The following is a 17,359-nucleotide window of genomic DNA, read 5'->3' as shown; positions in this document are numbered from 1 at the left end:
TGGAGTTTTGCTGTGATTCTTTACTATGGTCGATGTTACAAAGGCCTTGTAATAAATGTGTCTATATTTTTACTATAACACCTGTCTGGAGTAATTTGTAAGCGTCCTTGCTTTGTGTGCTCATTGCGGGCTTTCAGTCACCCTCACCCCTCTTGAGACCTCGTCTTGACCGCCGCCAACGCTACCCTGATTGGTCTGGCTTGTCCAGAGGTTAGCCTGTTCCAAGGAACTAGGCTGGCCTTCTGAACCTCTGCCCCTCCAGGACAGAGTTCAGAAATCCATCTTAACAAATTGGTGTACAGCGGTGGGATAGGACTGAAGGTACCCAGTGTTGCGCACGAGTGAAGGCATTTCAAGTTATTCCTACCAGGTCACGTAGTGAATTGTCGTAGTATAACTTTTTAAAGGCCATAGTCCTATCTAACAGTATGGAAACAAGTACCTTGTTAACTTTAAATGCTTCTAAATTTGAAGCATTGAAAAAAATGTGTGCTGAAAGAGGTGTCTCCTCGCAAGGCACAAAAATGGAAATGATCCAAAGAATCATGGCGTGGCAAGAAGCTCAGCTTAGCGCTATAGCTTCAGAGGACAGTGCAGAAGGAGGTGGGGCTGCTCTTACTGGTAGAACTGACAGTTCTGCCGCTGCACTGGTCCACCGCGACCATGAGGACAGGGAGGATGAAATGTCAAATGTTTCCTCTGCCAGTGCTGATGGGGAAGCCATGCTTGAATTCAAGAAGCAAGAGCTGCTGTTTAGGCAGAAGGAGCTTGAGGTCAATAGGGTAAAATTCCAGGAAGAGCTTGAGTTCAATAGGGCCAAGCTAAAGATCGAACAGGCAGAAAAACAGAAAGACAGGGATCATCAGTTGGAACTGGCCAAGCTTCAATTTGCCAATGCATCCAAGGGTCCTGGACATGGGTCTGGGGCCTCCTCTCATCCAAGGTTTCCAAAAAATCTGCTCAGTGTGTATGAGTGTTAAGTTGCGTATCCCGAGGACGGGGCGTACCTGTATCACCAGAAGTCTTGCGTGCTGAGGTAGCCAGGTCGTGGTAGAGGTAGACTCGTAGCTGTTGAAGTCTTCGCAACTGAAGAGTAGTAACGTAAAGAACCAACCCCGGATCCGTCCTGTAATACAGGATTGAACTGGGGCCCGCTCCTGACGCCACGGATGACGCTTCCCAAGATTAACGTGGCGTCAGAACAGTGCAAGCACTGACTGGGAAGGTCGTAGATGTTGTTGGCAGGTATCGGCAAAGTATCCCAAGCAGTTATCCAGGATGGTATAAGGTAGCTTATACCGGCAAGCTGAGAGTCCAAAGAATCAATGCCGGTAAGCAAAGAGTCTAAGATACAGGTGCAGGTAAGCCGGGGTCCAAGGTAACAAGACGGGGAGCTGGAGAGGCAGTCCAGGGCCACAGGAGACTCAGCAGGAGGCGGGCAATACAGGCAAGGATGGAAGCAGGGAGGACCCCCAGGAAGGAGACAGGAGTACACAAGAGGACAGGAAGGGGAAGGAAAGGCCAGAGAGGGGAGTTGGGGCAAGAAAGGACAAGGCCCAGGCACTGGATCAGGACCAACGGATCACGGAACCAGGGAGCGTGGCGGAAGGGAACCAACCGCGTTGAGACGCGATGGGAATACCAATTCGGATTGCTTAAATAGCGGTCCTGTGTGAGAACGAGGCTTGAATCGCGCGGCAATGCGCATGCGCGAGTAGGCGTCGCCGCGCGAACGAGGTTTGGAACGCAAACCCGTTCGAACCGATGCGCGAACGACAACCGTGCCCCACACGGGCCAGGACAGAGCAAATCCGCCGGGAAACTGTGCCCGGAGCGACGCGTCTTCCCCACAATCTAAGACGTGGGTACAAACGCCAGGAACCAGTACGCCCCCCAGGGCCCCGCCGCCCAGCACAGGTAGGTGTCCTAACAATGAGGAAAAGAATGACATTATGGACTGGCTGAATACATTTGAGTATGCATGTGAAGTTCAACAAGTTGACAATGCTGATAAGATTGCCTAGTTACTCAGAAGACTGCCCTATTCTGGCTGCAGTGCCATTATGGAAATGTCGAAGGCTGAGCGAGCAGATTTTGCAATGTTGAAGCAAACTCTCATTTTAAAGTTTGGAAAGACTCCTGCCCAATATTTAAAACGATTCCGAGAGTATAAGAAAAAAGAAGGTGGTTCTTGGGCATCTTATGTAACCGAATCCTTAAAAAACTTGACTGGCTGGGTCGAAGGTTACAAGGTTTCTACCTTTGAATATGATAAGTCTTGTCATGCTGGAACATATTTTTGCATCTTCTTCCCCTGAGCTTAAGCAGCATTTGGCAGATTCAAAGGAGATAGATCCTAAGAAGCTGGCCATTGCAGCAGATTTATGGGTGTTACATCGAGTGTCCCATAAGGACAAGACTCATCCTGGTAAGCAGGAGGAAGGGAAAAAGTCCAAAGATAAGGAGGGTGGAGAATCTGATAAATCTTCTTCTCAAAAGGGCCACAAAAAGAAAAATAAGGGTAAGACACAAGAGAACTCACAGGGTAGTGGAGGTCAGCCTCCGAAACAGAACTCTGGTTACAATAAGCCTCCCTATGTAAGCAGACCCAATGGATCGTGTTTTGCTTGCGGAGCAACTGACCACGTGAAGGGGGATCCCCGGTGTAAGGTTAAACCTTTGGGGGTCCACTCCGCTAATCTAGCCTTCTCCTCCCACGAGGAAGAAGAGATTACAGGAGCATCCTTCTCCTCAGACTCATTCCCCAGCGGGATAGAAGCTGAGGTAGTTTTAGTTTCCCTGGGTTCCTGGGAGCCTAAAGTCGCAGAGGCTTATGCTAGGATTCCAGATAATACCAAGCACTACTTTAAAGACAGTGGGCCTCATTACGACCCTGGCGGAGTGGGTTTACGCCAGCGTTATTCGCGGCGGACCCGTCCGCCCTACTACGAGTTCCCGTAGCGCCATGGAGCGTTTTCCGCCTGGTTTTTCCGGGCGGAGAAATCCATGGCGCTACGGGACCTTGTTGTTAATTACGCCACCGTATTTAACGGTGGCGTAATTAACGCCTTCCCCACTCCCATTATACCCTATGGGGCAAAAATGGGAATGGGGAAGGGTAAAATGGGGGATGGGGATTTACCGCCCCGCCAAGGTCGGAATGGGGCGGAAAATCCGCCAACCCCCATGGCGCTATCGGCAGCTTTCCGCCGTGCTCCATGGTGCATTTTGCACCGCGATTTCCGCCAGGGTCGTAATGAGGCCCAGTGTGCTGATCAATGGAGTAGATACTCCAGCTCTTAGGGATAGTGGGTGCAGTTGAACTGTAGTGGATTCTACCTTGGTAGACTCAGAGGAAGTTGCCAGAGCTACTCTGATGCCCACTAAGTTGGCTGACGGCCCACCTCTCATGTTCCCAGTAATACCTGTAAATCTTACTATCAATGGTACAGCAGTCAGGACTCCAGTGAGCATTCAGAGGAGTGTCCCAGGAAAGGTCTTGTTGGGCAATGATCTCCGAGCTTTAGGGCTCGTGGGAGACACTGCTGACAGACCCCGCACAAGGTCTCAAACAAGGGCAGCACTGACCAAGATCAGTGAGCTGCCCCCGCCAAAGGGGAAACCCAAGGCTAAAGGAGTCAGAAAACCAAAACGAGGGAAAGAAAATATTCCCCTGAACTCACCTACCACTGCGGTGGAGGAAGTTGGTCAATCGCCCGGACCTGATGAGGAGGCGGCGATGCCTGAAGTATTTCACCCCAATGACCATCCTGAACTAAACGACTTGTTAGTAGAAGGTGGTCCTGACAGGGAAGAATTCAGTAAAGGCCAACGTGAGTGCCCATCTTTGGAAGGCCTAAGGAGACAGGCCTGCTCCCAGCTTGAGGGTGAACCTCCTGGGAAGCATTGGATTTATTGGGAAGGTGGACTCCTGTATAGTGAGCCCACAGAGTCTACAGAAGGAGACCATAGGAGGTTGGTGGTTCCCCTTGCTGTAAGACCCTTCCTCCTGCAGCTGGCGCATGAAGTGCCCCTTGCTGGACACCTTGGTATTAAGAGGACCAAGCAAAGGTTATCCATGCACTTCTACTGGCCCAAGATGGGGGGTGCAAGTAGAAAGTCACTGCAGGAGTTGTGCCTCCTGCCAGTTATCTGATAAGAGTGGCTCAACAATCCAAGCTCCATTGGTACCACTCCCAGTTGTGTGAATACCATTCAAACGGGTAGGGATCAACATCGTTGGTCCCCTTGACCCGCAAACATACTCAGGCAATAGGTTTATCCTGGTGCTGGTCGACCATGCTACCAGATACCCTGAGGCCATCCCATTAAAAACTGTAACTGCCAAGTCAGTTGCAAAAGCGTTACTTGGCATCTTTACTAGGGTTGGCTTCCCTAAAGAAGTTGTGTCTGACAGAGGCAGCAACTTTATGTCGAAGTATATGCAGGTTATGTGGAAAGAATGTGGGGTCACCTACAAGTTCTCTTCCGCATACCACCTCCAGACCAATGGTCTGGTGGAACGGTTCAACAGAACGTTAAAGAGTATGATTGGGGCTCTGGAAGAACCTCAAAGAAGAAAATGGGATCTTCTTTTACCATGCTTACTGTTTGCCTACTGAGGGTACCACAGTAGGGTGTTGGCTTCAGCCCCTTCGAACTTCTGTTTGGTCACCCTGTGCGGGGACCCTTAGCCATAGTCAAGGAGGGATGGGGGATGCCCACTTCCCCTATTAATACCAACGTAGTAGACTATGTGTTAGGGCTCAGAAAACGGATGGTACTCCTGATGGGTCTGGCTAGTGACAAGTTGAAGGCAGGACAAGCCCTGGTGAAACATTGGTATGACCAGAAAGCTTCCCTCATCAACTTCACACCTGGTCAGCAAGTCCTGATCATGAATCCCATAAGGGCTAGAGCTTTACAGGACAAATGGTCAGGCCCTTACACAGTGGTGGAGCCCCTGGGTGTGGTCAACTATTTAGTGGACCTTGGAAGGCCTGGACAGGCTCCAAAAGTGTTCCATGTAAATAGGCTGAAGGCTTTCATCCCAAGAGTCGAAATCGCAGCACTGCTACTGGCTTCAGATTTTGAGGAAGAGGAGTCTGAACTTCTCCCTGACCTGTGCCAAAGCGGTCCTTCAGACAGCTCCTTTGAGGGTGTCCGAGTGGCCCCTCATCTGACTTCTGATCCACAGGCTGAAGTGAAAAGTTTACCTAGGCAATTTTCCCCCCTGTTTTAACAGTCCCCTGGTTTGACACCTTGGTGCAAACATAACATAGACACAGGAGAAAGCGTACCTACCAAAAGTAGAGGATACAGAATGTCGGACAAAGTACGGTCTTACATTAAGACAGAGGTCAACAAAATGTTAGATCTTGGGGTGATTGAACCCTCTAGTAGTCCTTGGTCCAGCCCTGTGGTTTTGGTTCCAAAGGCAGGTACTTCTGAATTGAGGTTCTGCGTGGATTACAGGGCTCTGAATGCTGTCACCAAGACAGATGCGCATCCCTTGCCTCGAACAGATGAGCTGGTGGATACCTTGGGTGCCTCTAGTATCTCAGCATGTTTGACCTCACTGCAGGCTATTGGCAAATAGCCCTAGCAGAAAATGCCAAGGAGAAGACAGCGTTCTCAACTCCAGACGGTCTTTACCAGTTCCGGGTAATGCCGTTTGGGTTGAAGATTGCACCTGCAACTTTCCAGAGGCTTGTGAATCATGTGTTAAACGGGTTGGATGAATTCTGCCTTGCATATCTGGATGATATAGCAGTTTTCAGAACCACCTGAGAAGACCATGTGAAACACCTCGGGATTGTGCTACAGGCTCTTCAGAAAGCCCACTTGACCATAAAGGCCAGTAAGTGCCAGATTGGACAAGGCTCCGTGGTTTACCTTGGACATGACGTAGGTGGAGGAAGGATACAGCCTCAATCCAGTAAAGTACAAGCAGTACAAGACTGGCCTACCCCCACTACACAGACCCAAGTAAGAGCCTTCTTAGGACTCACGGGGTATTACCGCAACTTCATGGCAGACTATGGTACCATAGCTGCCCCTCTGACTGCTCTCACCACTCCAAAGAAACCCAAGAAGGTAACGTGGACTGAAGAGTGTGAGAAGGCCTTCAATGGCTTAAAAGACTCCTTGTGCCAGGCCCCTGTTCTCAGGCCCCCTGATTACCAAAGACCTTTTATTGTGCAGACAGATGCCTCTGACACTGGGATAGGAGCTGTACTATCACAAGTAGATGAGAAGGGTAAGGAACACCCCATTGGTTTCATTGGTCTGGCTTGTCCAGAGTTTACCCTATTCCAAGAAACTAGGCTGGCCTTCTGAACCTCTGCCCCTCCAGAACAGAGTTCAGAAATCCATCTTAAAACATACCTCGCCCAATGAGTCAATTCCAGCACCTGCATGTCGACAATGTTGACATGATCCAAGTATGCCAAGGGTACTGCTACATGATAGTGTTTGTATGCCCATTTTCCCGTTGGATCGAAGCCGGCCCTTGTTCTCATCCTGATGCCCTTAGAGCTACAAAATTCCTGGTTCAGGAGATATTCCCACGATTTGGCGTGTGTGAGGTCCTGAAGTCTGACACCCTCGACACTGACTCCTGCTGTCGCGGAATCTACACGGCATCGAGACGTCCCTCTGATCTCATCCGAACCTGCCAGACCGAAAATGAACCAGAGAAGCCTGGGTCTGCCTGCATCGGGGACCGGTGAGTAGTCAATACCCTAACCGGTCGCCCTCCTGCAGGAGCCTGTGGCTTTCCACCGCTGTTGTCAACAGCAAACCCTTTCCCGCACTCACGCCCTGCTTCTGCCCCCAAGTGGAGGCCTTGCCTGAGTCACAGGGATTTGTTCACCATCTTTTCGTCCACCTTTCTGAACTGCTTGATTTCCCTGAGGAGACTCTCCTTTGCCCGTTGGCACCCGCGTGTGCAGGTACTTTTGAGGACAAGGCTTCACTCTTCGTAGGGCTCGGACTTCCTTCTAGTTAGGTGGCCTCTGATGTCGAACTGGGTCTAACGATTACTTGCACTGCCTGTTTTCCTCCCCATCTAGGTGGTCTGCATATTTCGTGCTTCTAATTCTTTAGACCCCTCGGTCTTGTATATATATTGTATTGATTGTGATGTGTTGGTTTATTGGAGTTTTGCTGTGATTCTTTACTATGGTCGATGTTACAAAGGCCTTGTAATAAATGTGTCTATATTTTTACTATAACACCTGTCTGGAGTAATTTGTAAGTGTCCTTGCTTTGTGTGCTCATTGCGGGCTTTCAGTCACCCTCACCCCTCTTGAGACCTCGTCTTGACCGCCGCCATCGCTACCCTGATTGGTCTGGCTTGTCCAGAGTTTACCCTATTCCAAGAAACTAGGCTGGCCTTCTGAACCTCTGCCCCTCCAGAACAGAGTTCAGAAATCCATCTTAAAACATACCTCGCCCAATGAGTCAATTCCAGCACCTGCATGTCGACAATGTTGACATGATCCAAGTATGCCAAGGGTACTGCTACATGATAGTGTTTGTATGCCCATTTTCCCGTTGGATCGAAGCCGGCCCTTGTTCTCATCCTGATGCCCTTAGAGCTGCAAAATTCCTGGTTCAGGAGATATTCCCACGATTTGGCGTGTGTGAGGTCCTGAAGTCTGACAATGGCCATCACTTTGCCAATGAGATGTTCCAACACATCACAACCCTTGTTAGCAATAAAACTCAAATTCTCTTGTGCCTATCACCCGCAAGCGAACAGAGAGTGTGAGCGCCTCAGCGGCTTGCTCAAGGAAGGCATTGCGAAAATTAAAAAAGACACTCAAAAAAAGTAGATTTGTTGTCTTCCGTTACCATTATTTGTGTTGCACAATAAACCAGGGTCTGACCACGATTTAACCCCACATGAGGTGGTGACAGGACGGTGCATTTGACTTCTCCTGGCTCCTCGCCTAGGGCACTGAATGCTGAGAAGATGCTGAGAAGGTTTCTGATGTATTGGGCTAGGAAATTTACAAATATACAGCTTGCTTGTTGACTAGTGCCTCTTTTATTTCTCGTCAACTGCAGGGACAATGGGAGAGGCCTGAAGCAAGAGAAGAAAATGACAACCCTGAAGCAGCTGAGGATCTCTTACACCAGCCACTGTTGTATCCGGGGGACACTGTCCAGTTATGGAGTTTTCGCCGAAGGTGAGACAAACTGTCATGACCGCAGCCTCCAAGGAGTCAGGTTTAGCACAACTGCCTCGGAAGCTGGGTCACAACTTCATTTCCAGGCACCCATCGGCTCCCATAGGGGCCTTATGGACCTTGTCCTGGCACCAGTGGTGCCAGGCTCATAAGGGGACCCAGTCCCGGCACAGGACGTGCCGGGCTCATGATGTAAGGAATGGTGCTTGGGTGGACCTACCAGCTGCAGACCATGCTGCTCACTCACCTGCAGGATGAAATCCTCATCCATCCATGGCTGGAACTACTTTACCTTCTGGGTGTGGCCAGCACCACTCCCTGGGACTGGATACTGGAACTATTCTGGAAGCTGGGACTTCTTACCTGGGCGAGGCTGCTGTGGAAGGAGACACCTAAGCATTCCAGTAGGCTATTTAAACCACGCCCGATCAGAGCTACGTGCTTCGCGTTATTCTGCAATAGCAGCAGGACGCTCACCGTGTCAGCTCCAGAGAATCTTCAACTTCTGCATCTAGGGAAGAGAAATCCGTAATCTTACCTTCTGAAATACCATCTTCGTCTTCTGCAGCATCTGAGAAGGGAAAAGAACACCAGGTTAGCACGAGATAAAAACCAGCGCAGCACTTACCCAGTCCATCGGTGCATCTCAAGCCACGGGCTGCAGCTTTCCATTTTTTTCGGCACCCTGTGGAAGCAAGGACATTGGTTAGTAAACCTCTGTGAAACTTTCCTTACCTGTGCTGCATTATTCTCGCCTCCGCCGACGCTGCTACTCGCATCTGCAAAACAAAAGGACATCATTAAGAAATACAAAACTCCATCTATACGCACGTGTTTTGGGCAGCTCTCATCTTTCTCACTCCTCGGCGCATTCCTCGACATCTATTTTTCTACCCAGCTGCTTCTGCAACCTGAAAAAGGAAAAGAGACATTAAGAAGTGCTTTTAACTTCGAAGTGACATTTTCTACTTACTTGCCTGCAATACCTTCGCCATTCCATCGCTCTCCGGACCTCCATATTCAAGCAACCGCCGTTCGTGCTGCTAACGACGGCCTAGCTCCAAATCTTCATCCTCTGCAACCAAGAGGCTGGACAATTAACCAGTGAAGTAACTGGCTTCGGCGCCCCTGCACAGACGCAGGATGGAGAGCTCTGCTTTCACCTACATAAGGTGAGCACATTTAGCCTACGAACTACTTGGGGAGTACCAGGAAGGGGAGTCAGCTTGCCCAGTCAGGCTTATATATCCTTATTAACCCCTTGCTCTCATAATTGCAGACACCTCACCCTTCAGATCAAGATCTCAGTGAGGAAAGGGCCTTTCCAGGGTGGCATTCGAGGCCTGCGCGTGACCCTAGAAGACTCCGAGAACCCCCAGCCCAGACCTGCGCCTCCGAGGGATTCAGGTGAGCGTTACACAAACCGTGTTTTACTGGACCAAACATAGGGGTCCTTTTGTTTTATGGTGCTAGCCACCCTCTAAGGATTTTTTGGCGTTTGTACGAGTGTGCATAGGACAAACTGGTGGCAGCAGTTTACTTTTCAAGTACATTTACTTCGTTTTTATGGACCATACCGTGTTTGGCCAAAGACTGTGGCCAGTGCCGAAAATGGTTGTGCCACAAAGTCTTCTGTTCTGTCCTGACTCGGGTATTGCCTATTAAGGCAAGCTGCTTCCCACGAAAACCACATTGATGGCTCCTGCATGTCACGTGTGCTAGTACCCAGGAAGAGGGTTGCGACTGTCTGGTCCCAATCCACACTACTGGTGCCAGCAGGTCTGGTAGCCCTGAATCACTGGAACCATTGTGGGCCATGATTGGCCCACGTCTGGTGTGCATGGGGTGGCCTCCCCCTATGCCACCCCTCTGGCACTCTCTTCTTCCTCTATGACTACCCTGCCTTCTCTTCCTTCCTCCTCTGCCCATCCTCGGGCACCTCCAACACTTCCACTGGGTGTACCTCTGGCATGTACCCCTCTCTGGAAGTCCTTCAAATGTGTGAACCTGCTCCACATCGCTACTCTCAACTCTCTTTCAGCTGTCAAACACTCCTCTGACATCTGCCATCTCCTGGAAGAGCTTGATTTGGATGTACTCGGTCTCACCGAGACTTGGTTCATGGCCAGCTTAGTCACGAGTTTCGACACTTTCCTTCCCGATGGCTACAAGATCCTCTCCGAACCCAGAACCAACCGTCCCAGTTGGGGTGTAGCCTTAATTTTCGCAGAGTGGATCCCTGCTTCTATCATTCCAATGCAGCACTACTCCTCCTTTGAATGCCTGGTCTGCAGGCTCTGCATCTCTCCTGGCCTCTCTCACTTTGGGCACTATCTACAGGCCCTCTTTTTCTCTGAGTGGGCTGACCTCCCTTCCTTGCTACTTGGCTCTACCTTCCAACTTCTCCTCCTCAGAGACTTGAACATCCGCATGGATGCTACCAGCCCTTCTTCAGGACTCTTTCACAACCTCTGCGATTCTCTCTCTCTCTATATATATTCTTCCCTCTGGCCCAACACACTCTGCAGGGCACATCCTGGATGTTCTGATCTCCTCAGACCTCCCCTTCTCTAACCGTCTCACCACTCCTCTCTCTTGGAGTGATCATTTTCTCCTTTCGTCCCACCTCTCTATCTCTTCCCCGCAGGTCAAGCCGACTCCAGCACTTCCACCTACCTTCTCGGTCACCTGACCCATGAAGCGTGTGTCAGTTGAGGATTTTGCCGCTATTTTCTCTTCTCCTCCTGCACCTTTGACTGACTCACACCCTGACACAGCCCTCTCTAACCTTCATCTCTCTATAACTCTGCATGTCCTTGCACCTGTCATGAGGATCCTCTTGAAGCCCAAATCCAAGTGCAACTCTTGGTACGATTCCGACCTTGCCGCCCTTAAACGTAGGTGGAGGGTGGCAGAGAGGAAGTGGAGGGCCTCAGGTGTACCCCCTGACAAACTGGCCTGCTGCCTGCTCCGGAGGCAGTACAGGCTCTCTGCCCTCTCTAAGAAGAGAGCCTACATCCAAGCCCGCATCTCTGCTGCATCTAACAACTCGGCAAAACTTTTCAAAATCTGCAAGGAGCTGGCCAATTCTGCTGCAGTCTCTAGCTCTCCTGTTCCCTCCCAGGCCCTCTGCACGGCCTTGGCCTCTCATTTCACTACTAAACGTCAGGACATCCTGGCCACCCTCTCTTCCTCTACCTCCTCTTGCCCCTCCTCTACCACTCCTGGCCCGTCTGAGGCAGCCTCTCCTCCTCCTTTCCTCTCTGTTCCCCTGTACACCCCTAATGATGTTTCTAGACAAGTCTGACCTATGAAAGTCTTGTCAAAGCAGGTTCTCCCCTGCTCATCCAGAACCATCAAGGACCACATCAACACCTATGCTCCAGCCTTGGTCAATTTCTGCAATCACTCCTTTGCCACTGGAACTTTCCCCTCCCCCTTAAGCACTCTCTTGTGCACACCCTTCTAAAGAAGCCCTCAGCTGATCCTGTCTATCTGGCTAACTATCGCCTGATCTCCATCACTCCTTTCCTGGGGAAACTCTTGGAAAAGCCGACCATCTCCCAGCTTAATCTACATACTGAATCTGTTGGTTGCCTCCATGACCACCAGTCTGGCTTCAGAGCTGCCAGAAGCACAGAAACTGCCCACCTGAACCCCCGTGAAGTCTTGTTCTCCAATCTTCACTCTAATCTCCCTTCTGTCCTCATTCTCCATGATCTATCCTCTGCTTTTGACACTGTCAACCTTGCCACCCTGCTCAATCGTCTCTGGGACAACCTTGGTATTACTAATCAGACCCTGGCCTGGATGACCTCCTTTCTCACGGACCGACACTCTCAGGTCCAGCTGGGGTCTTTCCTCTCTTCTATCTCTCTCTCTACTTGTGGTGTTCCCCAGCGGTCTGACCTCTCTACCTGGCACCTCTTGCCCACTGCATCGCTACTTTCTGCTGCAATTTCCAATTTATGTGAATGACACTCAGCGCTCTTTCTGGCTCCCCTCAGCCACCTCTGCTTCTCTAATACCAGACTGCCTGGTCGCAATTCCGGAATTTTGTGCCACCAATGATCTCTGCCTTAATGCCAGTAAGACTGAGATCCTCCTCATTGGGACACCCGCTTACTCCTTTCCTCTCTCTCTGGCCCCCCACTCTGGGCCCTCTTCCTGCTCCTTCCTGTGAGGCTATGAGCCTTGGTGTCATCTTCGACTCCACACTTTCCTTCTCTCCTCACATCTCTGACGTCTCTAAGAAGTCACACTACCAGCTGCACCTCCTCATAGGTATTCTTCCCTTCCTCTCCTTCTCCCCAGAAGCTCACTGTCTCCAGAGCTCTGGTCCTCTCTAGGCCGGACTACTGCAAAAGCCTCTTTCTAAATCTTCCTGCCTCCATTCTTTGACCTTTACAAATTATCCAGAACAAGACTGCGAAAGTTGTCCTTGGCTTCAAGCCCAGGTATCGTATCTTCCAGCTCTGAAATCTCTTCACTGGCTCCCAGTGGCTGCAAGGATCAACTATAAGACCCTCTGCATTGTCCACAAGCCTTTCTGAGGCCTGGAACCACTCTACCTCCAACTTTCTCTTCCAAAACATCTTCCTTCTCAAGCTCTCCGCTCATCCACCTCCAACTCTCTGAGGGTCAGACGCTTCTCCAAGCAGAGAGTTGGGGGGCAGATCTATCTCCTCAGCTAGGGCCTCCTGCTGGAACAATCTCCTTGCCTCTCTCAAACTTGAGCAGAACCTCCTCCGGTTTCGGAAGTGACTCAAGACCTTCCTTTTCACTTCCGCATTCTCTCTTCCTCTCCCCTGCTGATGCACCTGACTGCTCCATGCACCAGTCACCTGGTCACCCTATGAACTCGGGCCCAGGCTCCTGTATGTCCAGTTGCCCCTGCACTGCCTCCGGGCTCCCCAGCACTTAAGGGTCTGTATCTGCAACCCTACAGCCCCCCTTCTCTCTGCACTTATGAGCCACCGGCTGGCTGCACTTGTGAGTTTACTGCTCTTCCCCCTTCCCCTCCCAGCACTTGTCCCCTTTCCTCTTTCCCACATGTGTGTGATCTGAATGACACAAGGCCTAGTAAGATTGTTATTTTGTCCTCCCCTGTTTCCCCCTTCTTGTCTTTTCCCGCCCAGAAACACTTGTGTACAGGCGCGTTACAAATGCCATATCATATCACATCATGCAAGAGAGCAGATCTTCAATTGACTATCTGAGATTTTGAGAGCGACTGGAACCTTGGCTAAGAGAAGGGGCTCTGCATCCATTATAGGTCGCTTCACTGAGGTTCACACCGAATCACATAAGGAGCCAAGTATCCTTAAGAAGAAAGCAGACTTGAAGAACCACCGGTGACCTGCTTGGAATGTTTGGCACCCTGACCCTGGTGTTGTCCCGTCGGACCCCTATTTCTTCCTCGAACTAAGAAGGCCTGCAAGGGCAATTCCCCCCTTTGGAGTAGTCGGAACAACTACTCTTGGCTTCTCACACTTACCCTTGAAAAGAGCCTCTTCATAAGTGTTCCTGGGCCATCCAGTGAACTGACCAGCTCAAAGCCAGGGTATCGCACAAGAACGCCGCCGTAGCGAGTTGAGATTCGAGACTCTGGGAATCACTAGTTTGTCATCCTGGGCCCTCTCCCACCAAAACAACTCATTGTCCTAGCTCCTCTGGGTCGCGATTTACGAGAGTGCACCACGCTGCAAGCATTTGCAGTTCTTGCGTCACCCCGCTGTGGTGACCATTACTGAAAGTGCCAGCAGTTCTTGCCTACTGTGTCCTGAGACGAGCCGCACTAGAACTATCCTTCTTCTGCCTTTAAGGGCTGAGAAAAAGCAAACGTTCCGTCACGGACATTCATACCGTACCGCAGCCGCTGAGAGCCGGAGCGTCCTGAAACTGCAGGGTTAACACCTACATGTGAAGTGGACTAGACTGCCAATGTTTGGTCTGGACTGTGAGAAGGGTTGGTGAGTACTTTCCTAACTTACTGGTGGCCCCCTGGCACAACCATTCATTTTTATGCATGAGTGTCCCTCAAAAGATACTCGCCTTGGCTGGGATAGCCTGCGCTCCCCAGCTATTCCTGAACTCCAAAGGTCACTCTATCTGCAAGGGTAGACCCTCTTCTAGGAATACGAACTTATTCTTCATCGCCTCAAGCCCCTTCCTGAGCAGCTACAGCCCCCTGAAGGAACCCTGCTTTTTTGTTTACACACAACCGTGCTAACGCACAATTGTACTTTGAGCGCTAGGATCCTCTCTTCGTAGGGCTGGGCTACATAAGTTAGGGATTGTTGATGAAGGACTGTTTAAACTGATATCTGAATTGATTTAACCCCTTTCTGTTACAGGTTGTGGTTATTTTCTCTCCCCATCATCTGCCTTAGGCTAATCACATTATTGTATGTATGTTAGTGTGTGGTACTGTTCCTTCATAACTGTGGTTTAATTGTGTTTTGATTATAAAGGCCTATAATAAATGTATTTTTGATATACACTTGTCTAAGAGTAATCTTTGGAGTTTTACTGTGTGTGCTCATTGTGGGCTTCCAATCACTCTCACCCCTCCTGAGACTTAGTCTTGAATACCTGCCAAGCTACCGTAGATTCCTGTTCCACTAAACTAGGGAGGCATCGTAAACTTCTGTCCACCAGGTCAAAGTTTAGAAATCCATCTTAACAACATGCGAGGGCCAGTGGAATAACATCTATATGTGCCAGCCACAGGTGAAAGCACCCCAATCACGAGAGCTCTTAGGTTTTTGGAGAAGAGCCCTGATTTGTGAGGTCAGAATAGAACAAAAGCCCCTGACACGGGCTGAGGGGTTGTGATTTCCTGTACGATCCCTGTTTGTTATGGAAAGTAAAGGACAGTTCTAACTTGCCATTGGCCGAGTCCTCCGTATGTTTGCCAGGGGATGGTTTTTTGGGCCTAGGTGCTTTGAACGGTGACTGCGTAGTGTGAACCCCAACCATATACAGATTGATGGGCCCTTTCAATCGTGAATCCCTGAGCAGCTCCCCAGGTCCCACCTCCTGAAATATCAATTTTGCGATGTATGTTGCAGGGTCATTACCTTCACTCCCCTCCGGTATTCCAAGCACTCTAACGTTGTTCTGATGCAAGCATCCCTCTGCATCCTCTGCGTGGTCCCCAAGATGGCATTTTTGGCTTCCAAAGCTTTCATTCTTTTCATTAGCTCTGCTGTAGTAGACGCCGTGTCTTGCAGTGGTGACTCTTTTGTGGTGACTCGTTCCACGAGCGTTCTCACATCTTGTCTCAGTAGGTGAACATCTACCTTCCCTTCCAGGGAGGACCGCAGTGCGGCAATGGCCTCCAGTATCCTGTTTTCTTGCGACTCTGACTGAGTTAGTTGTGGTTGTGACTGAGGTGGTTTGTCACTCTTGTTCCCCATTGGGTCATAGCGCCTGCCCTGCACTGCAGAACAGTCCATAATCGTGGGCTTATTATTGCCTTTTTGTTTGGTAGGTGACATGATGTAGGTTTCCTGGATGTCTCCCCGTGTTGGGCCGCCCGCCACCGCAAAACAGTTCAGCAAGAATTGCTTTGAGTAGATTCTGCAGCCTCTGGCGTTGCAGCCTGCCTCTTGCTCTCCGCCCCCGGCTGCCATACGCATCTGTGCAGTCAGTGTCTCTATAGACCCAGTGCGGCCGCCATTTTCTTCGCCACGCACATGACCGCCTGTGCTCCAAGCAGCCTCCCAAGTGCCTCTTCCATGCGCAGAAAAGCAGTGCAAACAGGACCAGCAATCTCCTGCCGTGCTGATGCTCGCACACACAAAGTTTAGCAGCTGTACGCCAAGTGGTCGAAGTGTAAAATAAAGTAGTGGAAGTATGTTCCGTCTGCCCGCCCCCTTTCTGCCCATTCCCCCCATACTCACTGTCAACCCTCTCCCCCTACTCAAACCCCGTACCTGGGTCCTTCCTAGCCTCCACTCCACACTGCAACATTGTGCTTCACAACAGTTTTAGTAAGACTGAAGAAAACACAATGAAAGAAAAGGCATTTAAATGACATCCATTAGTGTGTCAGTGTTCCACTTAGCATACACCTTCATGCAGCCTCCCCTTCCCCATCATCCGTTCACACCTCTTAAAGAAGATGGCCAGCCACGGACACACCCCTCCCGTTGCCTGCTAACAAGTCTGAGCCTACAGCCATTCATTCGCAGATCGCGATCCGGCTGGGTGTGTTGGCTGCTTGGGAATGGCTTTTGTAGCCCAAGCAGCCTATTGAAATAAATAATTCCATTCCAACACTTGCGAGGTAGCGCAGTGCAATGTTGCACAGCCTTAATATCAGCAGGGCTCAGGTGCGAGTCTGCAATGGGATGAAATAAAAAAAAAGTAAAGTATTATTTTGAAAGTTGCCATCCTGGAATGGTATTGTTGGTCGCATAAGGTAAGGGAACAATGATAGGTTGCCCTGAGAAGGGAATTTCGTACCCTTTAGACCTCCCTTCACTTTAACCCCTGTGTATGCCTTCACTGAGGAGTTTACTGAGAATCTTAGGCAGTAGCAGTCGGCCAATGCGTCTTCACGGCATGGACGCTGGCCACGTCCTCTTAATGAGACCCAATATGTTCTTCTACTCAGGGTGGGGGAAATAAAACATCTGTTTATATAAGGATTTAATGTTATTACTTATTTTGGAATTTGTGTCCTTTTCAAGTCCTCTCTATAAAGCAGTGTATTGTGCTGCCCTTGGCAGGACACCATTAACATATGTGTGTGTGGGGATATCACACGATCGTGGGAGCGTGTTCTCGCGAGATCGCACGTAACGTGATCTCGCGAGCCCACGCTCCGCGGGAAAACGTTTCCCGCTTCAGAGCTGGCAGCCCGCCAGATGAAGCGGTCGCACCACAGCGCTGCTCCTGATGAGGAGCCAAGAAAGTGAGAACTTCCAGCAGCCGTACATCACAGCTTCTAGGGTGTAACACCACAGCCACAGGAGGCTACCTGGGGGCCCTAGAAGCTTACAGCGTGCCATCCTAGTGCACCCATTTCCCTCAGTGATCCAACTGGGGAAGTCCTGAACTTAACTGAACTGTAAGTACGTGCTTGATGAGAACTTGGACATATACCAGTCCACACCAGTTGTTATTTAATAAAGTAGAGTAGACTCACTACAGCG

This window comes from Ambystoma mexicanum, chromosome 3p (genome assembly GCF_040938575.1).
Source record: "Ambystoma mexicanum isolate Mex_15411 chromosome 3p, UKY_AmexF1_1, whole genome shotgun sequence".
NCBI classification, from domain to species: domain Eukaryota; kingdom Metazoa; phylum Chordata; class Amphibia; order Caudata; family Ambystomatidae; genus Ambystoma; species Ambystoma mexicanum.
Note: the sequence above shows the minus strand (reverse complement) of the source record.